Below are 21,642 nucleotides of genomic sequence, written 5' to 3'. Positions count from 1 at the left end.
AAATTTACCTGTAATATTCAGTTAGTTAAAATAAAAACACATACTGATTTTATTTTTAAACTCTGTCTCTGGAGATACAATCTTAAATTGATTAATTAGTTGCATGACTGGCAAAGTCAGAAAAACTTTAGGTTCTGGGGTACATGTGCAGATCATGCAGGATTGTTGAATAGGTACACACATGGCAATATGGTTTGCTGCCTTCAACCCCCCACCACCTACATCTGGCATTTCTGCCCATATTATCCCTACTTGACCTCCCTACCCCCACACTGTCCCTCCCTTGGCATCCCCAACAGACCCCAGTGTGTGATGCTCCCCTCCCTGCATCCATGTGTTCTCATTGTTCAACACCCGACTATGAGTAAGAACATGTGGTGTTTGATTTTCTGTTCTTGTGTCAGTTTGCTGAGAATGATGGTTTCCAGATTCATTCATGTCCTTACAAAAGACACAAACTTATCATTTTTATGGCTGCATAGTATTCCATGGTGTATATGTGCCACATTTTCGTTGTCCAGTCTATCATTGATGGGCATTTGCATTGGTTCCAGGTATTTGTTATTGTAAACAGTGCCACAATGAACATACGTGTGCATGTGTCTTTGTAATAGAATAATTTATAATCCTTTGGGTATATACCCAGTAATGGGATTGCTGGATCAAATGGAATTTCTATTTCTAGGTCCTTGAGGAGGCATTACAATGTCTTCCACAGTGGTTGAACTAATTTACACTCCCACCAACAGTGTAAAAGTGTTCCTATTTCTCCACATCCTCTCCAGCATCTGTTGTCTCCAGATTTTTTAATGATCACCATTCTAACTGGTGTGAGGTGGTATCTCAATGTGGTTTTGATTTGCATTTCTCTAATAATTAGTGATGATGAGCATTTTTTCATATGTTTGTTGGCCTCATATATGTCTTCTTTTGAAAAGTGTCTGTTCATATCCTTTACCCATTTTTGGATTTTTTTTTCTTGTAACCCTGTTTTAGTTCTTTGTAGATTCTGGATATTAGCCCTTTGTCAGATGGGTAGATTGCAAAAATTTTTTCCCATTCTGTTGGTTGCCAATTCACTCTAATAACTATTTCTTTTGCTGTACAGAAGCTCTGGAGTTTAATTAGGTCCCATTTGTCTATTTTCCCTTTTGTTGCCAATGGTTTTGGTGTTTTAGTCATGAAGTTCTTGCCTATGCCTATGTCCTGAATGATTTTGCCTAGATTTTCTTCTAGGGTTTTTATGGTGTTAGGCCTTATGTTTAAGTCTTTAATCCATCTGGAGTTAATTATAGTGTAAGGTGTCAGGAAGGGGTGCAGTTTCTGCTTTCTGCACATGGCTAGCCAGTTTTCCCAATGCCGTTTATTAAACAGGGAATCCTTTCCCCATTGCTTGTTTTTGTCAGATTTGTCAAAGATCAGATGGTTGTAGATGTGTGGCGTTGCCTCCGAGGCCTCTGTTCTGTTCCATTGTTTGATATCTCTGTTTTGGTACCAGTACCATGCTGTTTTGATTACTGTAGCTTTGTAGTACAGTTTGAAGTCAGGTAACATGATGCTTCCAGCTTTGTTCTTTTTTCTTAGAATTGACTTGACTATGCGAGCTCCTTTTGGTTCCATATGAAGTTTAAGGTGGTTTTATCCATTTCTGTGAAGAAGGTCATCGGTAGCTTGATGGGGATAACATTGAATCTATAAGTTACTTTGGGCAGTATAACCATTTTCATGATATTGCTTATTCCTAAGCATGAGCATGGAATGTTTCTCCATCTGTTTGTGTCCTCTCTTATTTCTTCGAGCAGTGGTTTGTAGTTCTCCTTGAAGAAGTTCTTTATATCCTTTGTTAGTTATATTCCTAGGTATTTTACGGCTCTCTGTTAGTCTGTTATTGGTGCATAGAAATGCTTGTGATTTCTGCACATTGGTTTTGTATCGTGAGACTTTGCTGAAGTTGCTTATCAGTTTAAGGAGATTTTGGGCTGAGATAATAGGATCTTCTAAATATACAATCATGTCATCTGCAAATAGAGACAATTTGACTTCCTCTTTTCCTAATTGAATACCCTTTATTTTTTTTTTCTTGCCTAACTGCTCTGGCTAGAACTTCCAATACTATATTGAATAGGAGTGGTGACAGATGGCATCCTTGTCTAGTGCCGGATTTCAAAGGGAATGCTTCCAGTTTTTGCCCATTTAGTATGATATTGGCTGTAGGTTTGTAGTAAATAGCTTTTATTGTTTTGAGATATGTTCCTTTGATACCTAGTTTATTGAGAGTTTTTAGCATAAAGGACTGCTGAATTTTTTCGAAGGCCTTCTCTGCATCTATTGAGATAATCATGTGGTTTTTGTCTTTGGTTCTGTTTATGTGGTGGATTACGTTTATAGACTTGCATCTATTGAACCAGCCTTGCATCCCTGGTATGAAGCCTACTTGATTGTGATGGATAAGCTTTTTGATGTGCTGTTGGAATCGGTTTGCCAGTATTTTATTGAAGATTTTTGCAACTATGTTCATCATGGATATTGACCCAAAGTTTTCTTTTTTTGTTGAGTCTCTGCTGGGTTTTGGTATCAAGATGATGTTGGTCTCATAAAATGATTTGAGAAGGATTCCCTCTTTTTTTATTGTTTGGAATAGTTTCAGAAGGAATGGTACCAGGTCCTCTTTGTACATCTGGTAGAATTCAGCTGTGAACCCGTCTGGACCTGGACTTTTTTTAGTTGTTAGGCTATTAATTGCTGCCTCAACTTCAGACCTTGTTATTGGTCTATTGAAGGTTTCAACTTCTTCCTGGTTTAGGCTTGGGAGGGTGCAAGTATCCAGGAATTTATCCATTTCTTCCAAATTTACTGGTTTATGTGCATAGAGTTGTTTGTAGTAATCTCTGATTATAGCTTGTATTTCTGTGGAATCAGTGGTGATATCCCCTTTATCGTTTTTTATTGCATCTGTTTGATTCTTCTCCCTTTTGTTTTTTATTAACCTGGCTAGTGGTCTGCGTATTTTGTTGATCTTTTCAAAAACCAGCTCCTGGATTTATTGATTTTTTGAAGGGTTTTTTGTGTCTCTATCTCCTTCAGTTCTGCTCTGATCTTAGTTATTTCTTGTCTTCTGCTAGGTTTTGAGTTTTGTTGATCTTGCTCCTCTAACTCTTTGAATTTTGACGATAGGGTGTCGATTTTAGATCTTTTCTCGCTTCTCATGTGGGCATTTATTGCTATAATTTTCCCTCTAGACACTGCTTTAAAGGTGTCCCAGAGATTCTGATATGTTGTGTCTTCATTCTCATTGGTTTCAAAAAACATTTTTATTTCTGCCTTAATTTCATTGTTTATCCAGTTGACATTCAGGAGTCAGTTGTTCAGTTTCCATGAAGCTGTGCAGTTCTGAGTTAGTTTCTTAATTCTGAGTTCTAATTTGATTGCACTGTGGTCTGAGATACTATTTGTTATGATTTCCATTCTTTTGCATTTGCTGAGGAGTGTTTTACTTCCGATTATGTGGTCAATTTTGGAGTAGGGGCAATGTGATGCTGAGAAGAATGTATATTCTGTAGATTTGTGGTGGAGATATCTGTAGATGTCTATTAGGTTTACTTGGTCCAGATCTGAGTTCAAGTCCTGGATATCCTTGTTAATTTTCTGTCTTGTTGAGCTGTCTAATTTTGGCAGTGGAGTGTTAAAGTCTCCCACTATTATTGTGTGGGAGTCTCTTTGTATGTTGTTAAGAACTTGCTTTATGTACCTGGGTGCTCCTGTATTGGGTGCATATATATTTAGGATAGTTAGCTCTTCTTGATGCATTGATCCTTTTACCATTATGTAATGCCCTTCTTTGTCTCTTTTGATCTTTGGTTTAAAGTCCATTTTATCAGAGACTAGGATTGCAACTTCTGCTTTTTTTTGCTCTCCATTTGCTTGATAAATCTTCCTCCATCCCTTTATTTTGAGCCGATGTGTGTCTTTGCAAATGAGGTGGGTTTCCTGAATACAGCACACTGATGGGTCTTTAAAGTCAGAAATATTTTAATAGCTGCCATTCTGAAAATAAACCTTCAAGTTGTTGTTTGGTTTTAGTGATTTGATCCAAGAAGAGCAAAACCTTGCTAATCTTTTTCATTAAATAAAACACACATTTTGCAAAGTTTAATACATTTGCTAAATGGTAAAATTATTATCTATAAAGATGGCTGCTTGTATTGTTTTTAAATCCTGTAGAATTTGGAAACCTTTGAAGTACTTAACTTCAATTTAGATGTTAAGTTAAAAACAACAGTTTATTATCAATGAAATACTTTCTGAAATTATTCAAACTGCTAAAGTTATTTTGTGTTCAGGAATTGTGCCATTCCTCTTTTAAAATATCACCTAAATCTATGGACATCGGGATAAAATATTAAAAATCCAAAATATGTTACCTGATGATAAATGTTCTCTAATATAAATAAAATTACATTTTTTCTGAAATAATATATAAAATTTACAAACTAAATATAAACATTTTTTATAATTTTTCTAATAATGTTCATTTTTAATTTCCTCAATACTAGATTTAAAGTACATATTTCTTGATGTGATTTTTCCATATAACTTATTTTAATTTTCTATTTATTATATTTTTTTGATATTTAACTATTGGTATTCTTTTACAGTAACCAATGAAAAGTTTTGAATGACCATCAATATTGAAAGCATTCAAATCTCAGTATCATGAGTCACAAGTCATTATAATGGGGAAATTAAGTACAATCATTCAGTCTTCCTAAATTACTTTTGGCACTCATATAATAAATATTTAAAGTATACATATAAAATTTTAGTGCCTAGAGACCTTAACCATCATCTCTATAGTTTTTCCTCTAGATAAGGATAAAGATTATATGCTAATCAACTTGGCATCATTCCACAGATATCTTTGAATGACTAAAACACATACAAAATGCTCAATAAACATTTGATAAATAAGCTAGGGCACAATGCTCAAATAATTTAGCTAGCTTTTCCAAAATCACACAAATACTTAATGTCTGTATTAATTTTCTATTGCTGAAATAACAAAATAAATGTACCAGCTTAAGACAAGAGAAATATACTATTTTTTGCAGCTTTTTTTAGATCAGAAATCTGGGTATACTAAACTAGGACATCTGCTTAGGATCTCATGAGGCTGAAATCATGTTGGTAGTTCCGTGTTTTTTCCTGGAGAATCTGGAGGAAAATATACTTTTGAGCTAATTTTGTCTGCTGGACAAATACAGTTCCTTGTGAAATATATGCCTAATGTCCCAATTTCCTTGTTGGATAATAGATGGGATCATTCTGTGCTTCAAGAGGCTCTTACATTTCTTCTCATGCTTTCCATATGGCTCCCTCCAGCAATGGTAACTCAGATTCTTTATATGCTTTTAAACTTTCTGGCTTCTCTTTCTGCTGTATCTCAGACTTAAAAAATTCCTTGTTTTTCAGGGCTTAGATGATTATATTGTACCCAACCTGGATAATCAGGATAATTTTTCTATATTTATTATATCTACAAATTACCTTTTCCATGTAATATAAAACATTTACATGTTCCAAAGATGAGAACACTAACATTGCAGGGGTATGCTACCTACCACAATGTCAAAGTCTTACATATAATTCAGTACCTTTCTTGCTGTCTTTCTACAAAAATTCAACTATAATTCCTTTAAAAAGAGAAATATGAATAAAATAAGGGAATAATCTATGATCAAGAAACTCATCTGTAATTTGCACTTCAGGATTTTCTGTATTATTCTTGCAACTTCTGATGAACTCATAGTTATTTTCAAATAGAAGCTGTAAAAAGAAATGCAAAACACAAGGGAAAGATGTTTTTTAGAGTATGACTTTCTACAATACATATTGTATTGATGTAAGAAATTGTGGCCATTAAGGTAGAATGATTACAAGTAGATATGGTAAATAGTTGTTATATATACGGGAAAATATTCTAAAATCTTGAAGTTCAAGAGACTACCTGTAAGAAGAGTGCATAGGTTTTACCTAATCAGAAACTTACAGTTGGCCTGGTGTCTTGGCTCATGCCTACAATTTCAGCATATTGGGAGGCTGAGACAGGCAGATCATTTGAGGCCACTGATTTAATATCAGTCTGTCCAACATGGCAAACCCCCATCTCCACCAAAAATACAAAAATTAGCCAGGAGTGGTGGCATGCACTTGTAGTCCTAGCTACTTGGCAAGCTGAGGCAGAAGAATCACTTGAATCTGAGAGGCAGAGGTTGCAGTGAGCCAAGATCTGACACTGCACTCCACCCTGGCCAAAAGTGCAAAACTCTGGCTCAAAAATGCAATAATAAAAAAAGGAAAGATACTTATGATACCAAATCTAGATTAGAAAGCAACTGAAGTGCAATTATTAAGACCAAACACTGACATTATACTGTGGTTAACTTATTTACTATGGTTTTGTGACTGCAGATATTGGAAGCCGAAAGCACTATTTGCATGTATTTAAACAAGTAGAATAGAAAAAAAATCATAAGGACTACAGATATGTAGAAGGGAATCTGAAGATTGATAAAACCCTGAATCTTTCTGATTAGAGTGTAATATTTGGGTAAAGAAAAAAATTTGAAACATTGCAGAAATATCATCTCAATCTGAGCAATAGGTTTTTGGAGAAGAAAAGGTATATTTTATACTTATAAAACGTAACTATAATGTAAACAAAATGGACAAATCACTAGAAACACACAACTTACCAAAGCTGAATCATGAAGAAACAGAAAATTTTGAACGTATCTATGTGTAGAAAAGATATTGAATCATAACCAAAACTCTCCCCAAAAGAAACACTCAGCAACATATGATTTCACTGATGCATTGGTCCATGCTCTCTCTACTATAAAGGATGACGTGAGACTGAGTAATTTTTAAAGAGAAGAGGTTTAATAGGCTCAGAGTTCTGTGGGCTGTATAGGTTTTTGCTCCTGGGAAGGTCTCATGAAACCTACAATCATGACAGAATGTGAAAGGACACAGACACATCTTCACGTGGCTGGCAGAAGAAAGAGAGAGCAAGTGGGGAAGGTGCTACACACTTTCAAACAATCAGATCTTGTGAGAATTCTATCATGAGACAGCACTAGGAGGCTGGTGTTAAAGCATTAGGAACCACCCCCATGACCCAATCACCTCCCACCAGGCCCTACCTCCAACACTGGAGAGCACAATTTAACATTAGATCTGGGTGAGGACACAAAGCCAAACCCCATAATTCTACACTTGGTCCCTCCCAAATCTTATGTCCCTATCACATTGCAGAATACAATTATCCCTTCTTAACAGTCCCCCAGTCTGAACTCATTTCAGCTTTGACTCAAAAGTCCATGGTCCAAAGTCTCATCTGAGACAAAGTAATTCCCTTCAACCTATGAACATGTAAAACCTAAAACAATTTAGTTACTTCCAAGATACAATGTGGTTACAGTCACTGGGCAAATACACTCATTCTAAGAGGAAGAAATCATCCAAAACATAGGGGCTACAGGCCCCATGAAAGTCTGAAACGCAGCAGGGAAGTCATTAAATCTTAAAGCTTCAAAATAATCTTCTTTGACTCTCTCACATCCAGGCCACACCCATGCAAGTGTTGGGCCCCCAAGCCTTGGGCAGCTCCACCTCTGTTGCTCTGCAGGTTACATTTCCCAAGGCTGGTTCACATACTGGCATTGAGTGCCTGCAGCTTTTCCAGGTGCATGCTACAGGCTGTTGGTGGATGTACCATTCTGGGGTCTGGATGATGGTGGCCTTATCCTCACAGCTACACTAGGCAGTGCCCCAGTGGGGACTCCATGTGGGGACTTCAAATTCACATTTACCATCTGCCCTCCCTAGTAGAGGTTCTTCTCCATGAAGGCTCTGCCTCTGCAGCAGACTTCTGTCTGGACATCCAGGCATTTCCATACATTTTCTGAAATCTAGGTAGAGGCCCCCAAGCCTCAGCTCTTGCCCTCTTTGCACCCACAGGCTTAATACCACATGGAAGCCTTAGCAGCTCTGGCTTGTACCCTCTAGAGTAGAACCCTGAGATGTATTTGGGACCCTTTTAGCCACAGCTAGAGGTTAAGTGGCTGGGACACAGGAAGCCATATCCCAAGGCTGCACAGAGCAGTGGAGCCCTGGGCCTGGCCCATGAAACCATTTTTTTCTCCTTGACCTCCAGGCCTGTAATGGAGGGGGATGCTATGAAAGTCTCTGAAATAAATTGGAGGCATTTTCCCCATTGTCTTTGTTATTAACCTTCGGCTCTTCTTTACTTAACCAAATTTTTGCAGTGGGCTTCACTTTCTCCCCGAAAATGTCTTTTTCTTTTCTACCACATGACCAGGCTGCAAATTTTTCAAACTTTTTTGTTCTTCTTCACCAGGGCCTTCAGGCTGACATACAGAGCTACTTGAAGCCTTGGCAAAGCTGCCACTGCCACTTAGGCACATGTGGAGGCATGGAAGCTTTAGATACTCTAGCTTTCCTGGCTTCCCAATAGAAGTAACTGTCACTCTGGGAAAATGGGAGTGTAGACCCTCATACATACCTCTAGGAAAGAGGCTTGGATCCACGGGCCCGATTAGTGAAGGTCTGCAGGCTGTAGTTCCACTGTGACTCACAGGATAAGACCCACTGGCTTGGTGTTATAGCCAGCCAACAGTAGCAATGTTGTGTCTATCTTAGATAGAGCTCCCAGTGGGGAATAGTAGGCTTCCATGTTTGCTGTTTGGGCAACTTAGACATTCCAGCCTGTGAGCTTTGGAGAGCCCAATCCAACTGAGACAGAAGTGGTGACCCAGCACAGCAGAGCCACTGTACAGAAGTGTGGATATATTGTTTCTTTAAGTGTGTTCTCGATCTTGTTCCTCCTCACTAGGTGGAACCTCTCAACAAGAGCCTCCAGCCACACCCACCAGTGTTTTACAGCTGACAGGGATTTGAAAACTTGCTGGGACACAACTTTCAGAAGGAGGTGCAGGTTGCCATCTTTGATGTTTGGATGACCCTGCAGTGCTGCCTTTCCAGGTTTGGAGAGTCTAAGCTGATGGGAGTGGAAGTGGTACCCGAACACAGCACAGCGACTTCACAAAAACGTGGCAATCCTCTTTTTAAAGCAGGTCCCTGACCCCGTTCCTTATCACCAAGTGGAGCCCCCAAACTAGGATATTGGCCATCCCCACCAGTGTTCTCTGGCTGACAGAGGTTTTAGGCCTCCCTGTGATGGTGTTATCAGGAGGAGAGACAGGCCACCAACCTGGTTATTGGGATGATTTATCCATTCCAGTCCTTGGGCTTCAGAATGCTGCCAGGGGCGGAAATGGACCCCAGAAGGACATAGCTGCTCTACAAAAACATGACCAGACTATTTTTTAAATAAGATCCATGATCTCATTCCTCCTGCCTGAGAGAGATCTCCCAAATAGGGTCTTCAGCCATCTCCTGCAGGTGCATTTGGGCCAGCAACACATCTGTACCTCCCTGGGACAGAGCTCCCCAAAAAAGGAGCAGGTTGCCATATTTCCTGTTTTCTAGCTTTCACTGGTGTTACCTCCAGGTACTGGAAGAACAGGGGTGACTAGGGACCCCAAGAATACTGCAGCAGCCTTATGGAAAAGTGGTCAGACTGTTATATATTAAAATAAAAAGCACCAACCTCAAAGATTGAAAGTAGATAAGCCCTAAATATGACAAAGAATCAGTGCAAGATTGATGAAAACTCAGAAAGCCAGTGCTCCTTTTACTCCATATAACGGCATCAACTCTATAGCAAAGATTTAAAACCAGACTGAGTCTGAGATGGCTGAATGTAGCGAGCTAGCCCTACATCACCCATGGGTACCCCGAGTTTGGTGGCGGCAAAGGAATGAGAAAAAGACAGTTTAAGAGAGAAAGTGGGACCAGGGGCCATCACTCATTACTGGAGGAGACAGTAGGCAGCAATATAAACTCATATGAATTTCAATAATGCTGGCTTTGGGCAAAATATTAAGCATCTTCATGCTCCTGTTCTATGAAAAGAATTAAATGTTTTACCCATGTCCCAAAAAGACATCTATGGATTCTAGTCCAACATTAATTTACATACTTTTTTTTAACTTTTATTTTATGTTCAGGTGTACTTGTGCAGGTTTGTTATATAGGTAAACTTGTGTTATGGGGGATTGCTGTACAGATTATTTTGTTGCCCAGATATTAAGCCTAATAGCCATTAATTATTATTCTTGATCCTCTCTCTCCTCCCATGCTCCACCTCGTGATAAGCCCTAGAGCATGTAGTTCCCCTCCGCTCCCTTTTTGTTTGAGACAGAGTCTTGCTCTGTTGCTCAGGCTAGAGTGCAGTGTCAAGGTCTTGGCTCACCACAACGTTTGCTTCTCCTGCCTCAGCCTCTGGAGTAGCTGGGACTACAGGCATGGGCCACCATGCCAGGCTAATTTTTGTATTTTTTTAGTAGAGACAGGGTTTCACCATGTTGGCCAGGCTGGTCTCAAACTCCTGACCTACTGATCCACCCACCTTGGCCTCCCAAAGTGCTGGGATTACAGGCATGAGACACTGCACCCGGCCTGTGTGGTTCCCCTTTATGTGGCCATGCGTTCTCATCATGTAGTTCCCACTTATAAATGAAAACATGTGGTATTTGGTTTTTCATTCCTGCATTAGTTTGTTATAAATAATGGCCTCCATTTCCAACCATGCTCCTCATAAGGGCATGATCTCAAGCATTTTTATTTCTGAATAGTATATCATGGTATATATGCACTACATTTCCTTTATCCAGTTTACCACTAATGGGCATTTAGGTTGATTCTATGTCATTACTATTGTGAATAGTGTAACAATGAACATACATGTGCATGTGTCTTTATGATAGAACAGCTTACATTCCTTTAGGTATGTACACAGTGATAGGATTGCTGGGCCTAATAATATTTCTGGTTTTAGGTCTTTGAGGAATCATTACACTGTCTTCCACAATGGCTGAACTAAATTTACACTCCCACCAACAGTGTATAATATGCATTCCTTTATCTCTGCAACCTCATCAGCATCTGTTATTTTTTGATGTTTTAATAGCCATTCTGATGTGGGAAATACAATCTTGTAGTGTTCATTGTTCATTTGCAGGTCTCTAATTATCACTGATATTGAGCTTCTTTTCATGTGTTTGTTGGCTGTATGTCTTCTTTTGAAAAGTGTCTGCTCCTGTACTTTGCCCACTTTTGTATGAGGTTGTTCATTTTTTTTTTCTTGTAAATTTATTTAAGTTCCTTTTAGATGTTGGATGTTAGACTTTCATCAGATGCATAATTTTCAAAAATTTTATCCTATTCTGTAGATTGTCTGTTTACTCTGTTGATAGCTACCTTTCCTGTGCAGAAGTTCTTTAGTTTAATTAGATCCCATTTGTCAATTTTTACTTCGTTGTAATTGCTTTGGCATCTTCATCATGAAATCTTTGCCCATGCCTATGTCCTTAATAGTATTGTCTATGTTTTATTCCAGGGTTTTTATAGTTTTGGGTTTTACATTTGAGTCTTTAATCCATCTTCAGTTAATTTTTGTGTAAGGTATTAGGAAGGGGTCCAGTTTTAATCTTCTGCATATGGCTAGCTGGTTATTCCAGCACCATTTATTGAATAGGGAATTCATTCTTCATTGCTCTTTTTTGTTAGCTTTGTCAAAAATCAGATAGTTGTAGGTTCACATTCTTATTTCTGTTCCATTGGTCTATGAGTCTGTTTTTATACCAGTACAATGCTCTTTTGGTTACTGTAGCCCTGTAGCATATTTTGAAGTCAGGTACTTTGATGCGTCCAGCTTTGTTCTTTTTGCTTAGGATTTCCTTGGCAATTCTGGCTCTTTTTTCATTCCATATGAATTTTAAATTGTTTTTTTTAAATTCTGTGAAGAATGTTAACAGTAGTTTAATGGGACTATAACTGAATCTATAAATTACTTTGGGTAGTATGGCTATTTTAACGATATTGTTTCTATCCATGAGCATGAAATGTTTTCCCATTTGCTTGTGTCATCTCTGATTTCTTTGAGCAGTGGTTTGTAATTATTCTTGTGGAGATCTTTCACCTCCCTAGTTAGCTGTATTCCTAGGTATTTATTTATTTATTTATTTGAGACGGAGTCTTGCTCTGTCACCCAGGCTGGAGAGCAGTGATGTGATCTCGGCTCACTGTGACTTCCACCTCCCTGGTTCAATCAATTCCCCTGGTTGAGCCTCCCGAGTAGCTGGGATTACAGTTGCAAGTCACGATGCCTGGCTAAATTTTTTTTTTTATGTTTTTAGTAGAGACAGTGTTTCATCATATTGGCCAGACTGGTCTTGAACTCCTGACCTCAGGCAGTCTGCCTGCCATGACCTCCCAAGTGCTGGAATTACAGGCATGAGCCACCACACCCAGCTGGTATTTTATTCTTTTTGTGACAATTGTGAATGGGAATTTGTTCCTGATTTGGCTTTCAGGAATGTTAGTAATTTCTGCACATTGATTCTGTATCCTGAGATTTTCCTGAAGTTGTTTACCACCTTAAGAAGCTTTTGGGCTAAGACTTTGGAATTTTCTAGATATAGGATTGTGTCATCTGCAAACAGGGATAGTTGAACTTCCTCTCTTCCTATTTGGATGCCTTTATTTCTTTCTCTTGCCTGATTGTGCTTGCCAGGACTTCTAACACTGTTGACTAGTATTGGTGAGAGAGGGCATTGTTGCCTTGTGCTTGTTTTCAAGGGGAATGCATCCAGCTTTTGCTCATTTAGTATGATTTTGGCTATGGGTTTTTCATAGATGGCTCTTATTATTTTGAAGTATTTTTCTTTAATACCTAGTTTGTTGTGAGTTAACATTATTGGATGTTGAATTTTATCAAAAGTATTTTTTCATTTATTGAGATAATTCATTTATTGTGGTTTTTGTCTTTAGTTCTGTTTGCGATGAATCACATTTTTTTATTTGCACATGTTGAATCAACCTTGCATCCTGGGGAAAAAGCCTCCTTGATCATGGTGGATAAGCTTTTTGATGTGCTGCTGGACTCAGTTTGCCACTATTTTGTTGCGGATTTCTGCATTGATGTTCATCAAGAATATTGGCCTAAAGTTTTCATTTTTTGTTGTGTCTCTGCCAGGTTTTGGTTTCAGAATGATCTTGGCCATATAGAATGTGTTAGAGAGGAGTCTCTCCTCCTCAATTTCTTGGAATCGTTTCGGCAGGGAGGGCACCAGATCTTTGTACATCTGGCAGAATTCAGCTGTGAATCTGTCTCGTTCTTGGCTTTTTTTGATTGGTAGGCTATTTACTACCTACTGAATTTCAGAGCTTGTTATTAGTCTGTTCAGGGGTTAGATTTCTTACTGGTTGATCTTGGGAGTGTGTATGTGTCCAGGAATTTATCCATTTCTTCTAGATTTTCTATTTTGTGTTCATAGACATGTCTATAATACTCTCTGATGGTTTCTCTATTTCTGTGAGGTCAGTGTTATTATCCCACTTGTCATTTCTGATTATGTTTATTTGAATCCTCTCTCTTTTCTTCTTTATCAGTCTAGCTAGTAGTCTATTTTACTTTTATAAAACTCAGCTCCTGGTTTGTTGATCTTTTGAATTTTTTTGTGGGTGTCACTATCTCCTTCAGTTTAGCTCTGATTTTGGTTATTTATTTTTTTTGAGACAGAGTCTTGCTCTGTCATGCAGGCTATATTGCAGTTACACAACCTCAGCTCAATACAGCATTCCATTGATTCTCCTACCTCAGCCTCCCATGTAGCTGGGACTGCAGGCACATGCCACCACATCTAGGTAATTTTTTAATTTTTAGTTAAAAAACCCAGGAGGTGTGGTTTCACCATGTTGGCCAGGCTGTTAAACTCCTGACATCAAGTGATCTGCCTGCCTTAGCCTCCCAAAGTGCTGGTATTACAGGTGTGAGCCACAGTTTCCAGCCTTGATTTTGTTTATTTATTATTATTGTTATTAGTATTTTGAGACAGAGTGTCACTCTGTTACCCAGGCTGGAGTGCAGTGGCACGTTCTCGGCTCCCTGCAACCTCCATCTCCTGGGTTCAGGGCATTCTTGTGCTTCAGCCTCTCAAGTAGCTGGGATTACAGGTGTGCGCCACCACAATTGGCTGATTTTTGTATTTTTAGTACAGACGGGGTGTCAACATGTTCACCAAGCTGGTCTCAAACTCCTGAGCTCAAGTGATCAGCCTGCATCGGCCTCCAAAGTGCTGGGATTACAGGCAAAAGCCACTGTACCCAGCCAATTTTAGCTATTTCTTGTCTTCTGCTACATTAGAGATTTGTTTGCTCTTGGTTCTCTAGCTATTTTAGTTGTGATTTTAGGATTTTAAGTTTAGTTCTTTCTAACTTCTTGATGTGGGCATTTAGTGCTATAAATTTCCTCTTAATTCTGGGTTAGCTTTTTCTAACCATACAGAAGGAATCTCTCTTTCGTCCAGAGATTCTGGTATGTTGTACCTTTGTTCTCATTAGTGTCAAAGAACTTCTTGATTTCTGTTTTATTTTATCATTTACCCAAAACTTATTCAGTAGTAGGTTATTCCATTTCTATGTAATTGCATGGTTTTGAGTGAATTTTCTTATTATTCTTAATTTCTAATTTGATTGTATTGTAGTCCAAGAGATTGTTTTATTTCAGCTCTTTTGCATTTGCTGAGGAGGGTTTTACCTCAAATTATTAAAATTAATATAGATTTTAGAGTATGTACCATGTGGCAATGAGAAGAATGTACATTCTGCTGCTTTTGGATGGAGAGTTCTGCAGATACCTATGAGGTCAATTTGATCCAGTGCTGAATTCAGATGTTGAATGTGTATGTTAATTTTCTGTCTTGATGATCTGCTTAATATTGTCAGTGGGCTGTTAAAGTTTCCCAATATTACTGTGTGGGGGGAGTCTAAGTCTCTTTAGGTGCTCATATGTTTATAATAGTTAGATTTTCTTGTTTAATCGAATTCTTTATTACTATGTGATACTTTTCTTTGTCTTTTCTTTTATCTTCGTTGGTTTAAAGTATGTTTTGTACAAAACATGATTCTTTCAGCTGAGAGAGAAACTCAACTGTAAGCTTCTCCTCCTGATAAACTCAAAAGACTACTTGGTTTTATAATTACTGTTGATTATCCTTATTGGAGAAAAAAAAGCAAAAAAAAAAAAAGACAACTGAAGACTGAAACTCTTTGGAAATATTTGTACTATTCTTATTCATGCCAATATTATTTTATGAGAATACTTGGACAATTCTTAATATAATCTTCTGCATATAATCAATGCAAAGATCCAAAATGATGCACAAAACGGAAATTTAAAAAATTATTATGTTATGTCAATTTCTCATATTACGGACCTGGTTATTTTTAGAGATCTGTTAAAACTGTGATAAAAGAAAATACAGACTAAAGTTATAGCAACTGCATAGGTCTTTGTCATCTATCTAGATGGCACTTTGCTGAAGTTGCAGTTATTACATAAATATATACATTTTTGTACTGGATCAAATCTGAAGAATTGGCCTGAATTTAAAAAGTAAATAATTCTATTTGCTGCTATTGTTAAGAGCAGCTGGCTATTTCTCAGTCTCTAGAATATTCCCATAGGACAAGGACATTTATAAGTATTTCTCTAATAGGCACATATTCACATAATAAGCCAGACTGTTATGATCCACTATTATCTCATACCATTTCATCCTACTTCCCTCACACTGTGTTCTTTCAAGCCTTGTTTACTTCTCTTTATAAAAGAAAACCCATTTCTGCCTAATTCTTAAAACGCTGGCGGACCTAACAGTCAGCATTCTCCCTAATGCAGTAGTCCTTCTCCCTTCCCTTGCAGTACTCCTTTTTAATAAAAGTCTGTCCTTATTCTTTCTGGATTTGCTTTTTATTTGGCAGTACAAAACATGTGCCTGTTTTAAAGGGTTAGAGAAATGAAGCCAGCGTGTTATCTGAAAATCTCAAAATTCTACTCTATTTATGAGTGAAGCTACTTTACAAGTAAACAGCATAGTTCTCTTAACCCAATATTTGATCAGTGTTATGCACTGAAAAGGCTCCATTTATGGCTGAGTCTTTTATTAAAGCCGTTTGTACAATGAATGCCTATCTAAACATTGTACATTATTCCAAGAAGAGTTTTTCTGAATTGCAAATTCCATAAAAGCTTGTTTTATACTATTCCTGTGTAACTAATGTAACATTTGGGAGCAAATATATTACTTTTATAACAAAATTCATATGTTGAAATAGCTTAAAGAAATAACCACAGAAGTAGAGTACTATTCTCTGCATTTCTCTTTCGTGACATTCTCTGGATGTCCTATAAGTGGCATTTCCTACAGAAAATGTTTTGAAAGTGTTAAACCCCTGGAAAGCCAGATCACAAAACATACAGAAGGATATTAAAACACAGAAACTTTAAACATATTAGTGTTAGAAACTTTTTTTAACTGGGTACTTTCTCTTAGTTTCCTCCTCTGCATATCAGTTGCAAAACGTTCACACTACCTACAGCAAATATAGACGAAAGGATTTAAAGTAAGCACATCAATAATGGTTCACAAAGCAAATGTTTTCAAAAAATATGATTTTCTGTCTTTAAAATAATTTTATATGATGTTTTAATCTTTGTTAGAAAGTACACAAAATACTGTTTTATTTGGGGGGGTTGTTTGTTTGTTTACATGCATTTGTTTGTAAATCTTTTGGCTCTACTAGACCAAGAGCTACTTACTACAGAAAATAATTCTAATTTCTCTCTGCCTCAATACTGAGTAGAGGCTGATAAATGTTTGAGATGGAACGACAAAAAATATTTCACTCTGTTCACTTACATTCTTCTTAATTTTTTCTAAGTCTTTTTCTTATTTTACTGCTGCTTTCTCCTTTTTTCAAAATATTTCCTAGACGTGAAAGAGCGGTCATTACAATATGTGCCCAGCTTAAAAAATACAAAGTAAATAACTAATTATATACTCATCACTGAGTTTGACATACAGGATCAACAATTACATCTACAACCCTTGAATATCTCCTTCCAAATTGAGCCCTCTTTTGTACTCTCAGCTGTAACCACTAATCTAAAACTTATTTTAATTATTCCTTTGCTTCACTTTATAATTCTTCCACATGTAAATATATCCTTAAACCATGTATTGTTTAATTTTACTTACTTTCGACAGTAACATAAATAGAATTATACTGCAAATATTTTGTAACTTGTTTGTTTCACTGAACATAAGTTATTGAGATGCATTGTGCAGTACATTCATCTTCCTTTTGTGTGGCTTAGCAACACAAAGTGTGTTCTTGTTCCCTGGACCAACAACATTGGAATCACCTAGAAGTTTCTAAGAAATGTAGAATCTTTGGCACCACTACAAAATCCCTGAGTACAAATTTGCATTTAACATGATTCCAAGGACATGCATAGTCACCGTAAAATTTGAAAATCACTTCATTGTTTGATTATAGCATAATATATTCATTGTATTGTTTGTATAATAACACTACTTGACATTGTCTTGTCTTTGATATTTGGTTAATTTCCATTTATTTTCCATAAAAATATCTTTATTTATTCAACAAATACGTATTATGTGCCTACTACATGCCAAACATTGAAGTAAATACTTAGGATCCTTCAGAGAATAAAACAGAAAAGAAAAAAATCCTGCTTTTGTGGTGCTTACATTCTAATGAGGGAAAAAGGCAAAAATCATCCATATATAATAAACACATTTCATATTATAAAGTGATAAGCACTTGCTATAGATGGAATTGTAACTCCCCCAAAATTTATATGTTAAAGCGTTAACCCCCATTACATCAGATGTAATAATATTTGGCGTTAAGGTCTTTAAAAAGGTAATTAAATTAAAACAGGTCTGTAAGGATAGTCCCTTATACAATCCAACTGTTATCTCTATGAGAAAAGGAGATTGGGACACACAGAGACACCAGGGATGAGCAATCACACAGGAAAGGCCATGTGAGTATAGCAAGAGGTCGTCTTTCCGAGAACTAAGCAGAGAAGCCTCAGGAAAAAAAACCAAGTCTGCTAACATCTTGGTCCTGGATTTCTGTCCCCAGAACTTTGGGAAAAAATGAATTTCTGTTGGCTAAGCCACTCAGTCTGTGACATTTTGTTATGGTGGCCCTGGCAAATCAATACAGTGTTTAAATAAAGAAGCAAGATAACACGGATGGGAGTGCCAGGAATGGGGATGAGCACAATTTTGAATAGAGAGGTCAGAGTAAGTTGCATTGAGAAGGTGTTCTTTGATCAAAACCCTAAAGGAGTTAAATGAATTTCATGGGGCTCCAGTCATAGGGAAGTGTCTGGTGAAAAATGCAAGTGGAGAGTGCATAGTAGATATTCTCATGGAAGAGCAAGAAAGTCTGTATAGCTGGGAGGAAAGTGAACAAGAGGGAGAGTAGTGGGAGATAAGTTCAGAGAACTAACAGCACTTTGGGTTTTAATCTGACTGAAATGGGGAGATATTGCAGTTTTAGCAGATGTGTTATACGACATTTGTAAAGTACCATTCTGGTTGCTGTGTGGAGAATGTAATGTAGATAGCAAAATCCAAAGCAGTGGGACCAGGTAGGGCTAAATTTCTGAAAGTGAATAAGAAAAATAATATACATATAAACGGTCATTATTAATATTATCTTAATAGAATTAAGATACCAGAAAGAAAAAAAAGTGAGAAGCTGAAGTTTTTGCCATTAAAAGTACAAAATCGCAATTACTTTTGCACCAACCATAGTAATTACTTTTTGGCAGATTATTTGTTGCAAATATATACTTCCAGCTTGTCATTTTTTTTTCTTTCTGGTACCTTAATTTTAAGACCTGATTTTTGTTTTATGTTTAACCCTTTTTGTGTCTTGCTTATGAAACCTTCCCCACTTCAAGACCATAAAGTTATTTTTTTCTTAAAATCTTTAAAACTTAATTGTACAGTTATAAGTTATTATTTCATCTGGAATTAAATTTTGTATATAGCTTTAGGTAAATAATTCATTTGATTTTACTTTTCCACACAACCAATTGTCTAACACCATTTTTCAAATAGTACAGTTAGTACTTATCGGCAATGCCAGTTCCGTCCTATGTAAAGTTTATGTAAATTTTTGGTATATTTCTGAGTTTTTTTATTAGATTCGCTGGTCAATTTGTCAATTCTGGCTAATTCCACACCATCTTACTTAATCTAACTTTTAAATAAGTCTTTATTTCTGTTGATTATCTCCAACTTTGTTCTTAACAGTGTTTTAGTTATTCTTCTTTCTTTGCATTCATGTAATTTTTAGAATAAATTTCCAACTTGGCCCTATAAAGATTGTTTTTACTAGGTGTTTGTATTAGCCTGCTATAAAGATACTACCTGAGACCAGGTAATGTATAAGGAGGTTTAATTGACTCACAGTTCTGCACTGCTGGGGAGGCCCTAGGAAACTTGCAATCATGGTGGAAGGGGAAGGGCAAGCAAGGCACGTCTTACATGGTGGCAGGAGAGAGAGAGAAAAAAGGAGAAATTGCCAAACACTTTTAAAACCATCAGATCGCATGAGATCTCTCTCACTATCACATGCACAGCATGGGGGAACCACTTCCATGATCCAATAACCTCCCACCTGTTCTCTCCCTCGACATGTGGGGATTACAATTTGAGATGAGATTTGGGTGGGGACACAGAGCCAAACCACGTCAGTGTCATTTCCCAATTGTGTAATATATCTGTTACCAGACATTGCATCATAGCTCCTCTCTCCCTGTCAACATAGGTACTACTCCAGGACATAATGGATTACAAGCCTAGGTGACTAGCAGCACTCAATAGAAATAAACTTGTTTTGTAAACATCTGAAAGTTTGAGAAAGCTGAACTTGAATAGTAAACCAAGTAAACACAAAACTATAATTTGGCTATTACACTCTTACTTCTTCTCCTCCTCCTCTGCTTCATTGTTATTTTCATCATGTCATTAATACAACGGATGCAATTTATTGAGTGTTGCATACTTTAGTTACTTTAGATATATTTTTGTCTAATCTTCTTTAAATTCCTAAAAGATATATAATGTTAACTACTTTAACAGATGAGAAATGAGGATCATAGAGGTTAAGTATAGTACCCACATTCAGGTACCTAGGAAAGAGGTGGAATACAGAATTAAGATAATCAAAGCCACACTGTTTTACATACAATAGTTTCACTCAATCTTTGTTAATTTCCTAAATTAGAAACAAGTGGTTTTGCAGGTATTACTTCATTTTCTGCTTTTGATACTGCCATATAGTAATTTAGTATTTAAAATAAAAAAGAATACTAGACAGTATGACTAACTTCAGAGAATTACCAATGATTTAGTCTTTAGTCACCTAGCACCTGAATTACTGTAGTTTCCTATTGAGCACACTCTGAATGTCATTTGATAAAGCTAAATCATTTCCTCTTCAAAGTTGTGATCTATCTCATAAAACTGTCATAAGAATTAACTAGACTGGGCCCGGTGGCTCACCTCTGTAACCCTGGCACTTTGGGAGGCTGAGGCAGGTGGATCACAAGGTCAGGAGTTTGAGACCAGCCTGACCAATATGGTGAAACCCTGTCTCCACTAAAAAAACACAAAAATTGGCCAGGCGCGGTGGCTCAAGCCTGTAATCCCAGCACTTTGGGAGGCCGAGGCGGGTGGATCACGAGGTCGAGAGATCGAGACCATCCTGGTCAACATTGTGAAACCCCGTCTCTACTAATACAAAAAAAAATTAGCTGGGCACGGTGGTGCGTGCCTGTAATCCCAGCTACTCAGGAGGCTGAGGCAGGAGAATTGCCTGAACCCAGGAGGCGGAGGTTGCGGTGAGCCGAGATCGCGCCATTGCACTCCAGCCTGGGTAACAAGAGCGAGACTCCGTCTCAAAAAAAAAAAAAAAAAAACACAAAAATTAGCCAGGCGTGGTGGTGTGTACCAATAGTCCCAGCTACTCAGAAGGCTGTGGCAGGAGAACTGCTTGAACCCGGGAGATGAAGGTTGTGGTGAGCTGAGATCATGCCATTGCCCTCCAGCCTGGGTGACAGAGTGAGACTTCGTCTCAAAAAAAAAACTCTCATAAGAATTAACTAATTAGAGATCAAAGAGCTCTTTGAGAATATATTATACTATGTAAATACTGAGTATTGAAAGGACAAATCCTAGAGGTTAGCAAAATACCGTGTCAACACCAGTTTGTTTGTTTTTTTTTGCAAGGTTTGGTTTTTCATTGTTGTTCTTTTATGTTGTAAAATATGTATTGCAACATTTGTCATGAAATACCTTGCTGCTAAATGTAAGAAAGCCTAACAGGTTTTACTTTTTCAAAATTAATAAATATTCACATTTTAGTTTAAATCACAATGGTTCTCATGGAACTAAAATTATATTATTCCAGAAGTAATCAGAGCCTTTTAGAAGTAATTGGAGTCTTTTTGGAAATACATTTTATAAATCCTATTAAATGATCATTTTTTCTTATGGTTCTTTCTTTTACCATAGTAAATTTGTTATTTAATTATCTTTGGAT

The sequence above is a fragment of the Aotus nancymaae genome, unplaced genomic scaffold (genome assembly GCF_030222135.1).
Source record: "Aotus nancymaae isolate 86718 unplaced genomic scaffold, 86718_ANA_hifiasm-v0.15.2.pri h1tg000004l, whole genome shotgun sequence".
NCBI lineage: Eukaryota > Metazoa > Chordata > Mammalia > Primates > Aotidae > Aotus > Aotus nancymaae.
This window is presented reverse-complemented; position numbering follows the sequence as displayed.